Below are 1070 nucleotides of genomic sequence, written 5' to 3'. Positions count from 1 at the left end.
TATATATATTAAATAAAAGGAATTTATGCATATAAGTTGCTCATACTTGAAAGCGTCCCTTAAACTTTTGAGTGTGTCGGCTCCCTCATGATTTAAAGAAAATAATTCTACAGTACCTTAAACAATGCGTTAACATTTTGCAATTAGGAGTAATAAAATATTCAATTATAATATATCTAATTTTAAATAAATACTAAAATTTTATTTAATTTTCGTTTTGATTTCAAACCTTCTTGTTAACTTTGGCAGTATTAGAATTTACGAACTATTTACGCATATCAACTGTTTTTTTCCCCCTGCATTGTACTACTTAGTGGAGAGTGTGATATACTGAGGAAACGTAGTTGATGATGTAGTGTGTGTGGATCAGGGGTTCCCAAAGTTGGTGCCGTGGCACTCTTGGATGCCCAAAGCGTATGCTAGGGGTGTTAATTAAAACAGCAAATATACAGAGTATTCAGCATTTACTTAGCAATCTATTTTCTTATTTTCCTATGCATTAAACAGCCATAAGTATAAACATAGTGGCGAGATTTTATATTTTTTTAGCAGGGTACCGCGAGATTTTTTTTAGCCCAACAAGAGTGACAAAAAAGTTTTTTAACCCAAAAAGGAGGAAAAACTTTGTGAACCTCTGGTGTAGATAACGTCAATATACTCTTTAGGGCCGAGGCCTGCAATACTAGTCGTGGTCGCAAGACGAGGCGTTTTTGCTGAATGAGTTCAATTCCATAATGATCATATAAAAATTGAGTTTTCATACAAGGTTTTACGACATATTTTTGTTCCAATAGATTCGATGAAGATTAATTACAAGCATAAGAAGGTGATGATATATCGGTATGGCAATCAAATTAAAATTTATTAAAAATAATAGTAAAATTTACCAAAAAAGATAAGTTCATATTGGAATTTTGAATACTGTCACTCGACATGCCTATTGAGTTCAGATAGATACGGATTACCATTTACGAATTTACAATATACAACACAAATGAAATTATGAAATTCCACTCAACAAAGGTTATTTTATTTTTAAAAAATACAATAAAATAATATAATATAATATT

At 30.7% G+C, this 1070-nt stretch overlaps 1 protein-coding gene across 7 annotated transcripts in view; it reads right to left on the bottom strand.

The window, feature by feature from the left end:
- The window catches only part of TpnT (Troponin T, skeletal muscle), a 24810-nt gene that overhangs the window by 17938 nt on the left and 5802 nt on the right, over positions 1 to 1070 (bottom strand). The gene's annotated exons all lie outside the window — the stretch shown is intronic.

Source organism: Halyomorpha halys, unplaced genomic scaffold (assembly GCF_000696795.3).
Source record: "Halyomorpha halys isolate HHAL.00 unplaced genomic scaffold, Hhal_1.1 Scaffold465.1, whole genome shotgun sequence".
Lineage (NCBI taxonomy): Eukaryota > Metazoa > Arthropoda > Insecta > Hemiptera > Pentatomidae > Halyomorpha > Halyomorpha halys.
Note: the sequence above shows the minus strand (reverse complement) of the source record. Positions and strands in the feature narration are given on the sequence as shown.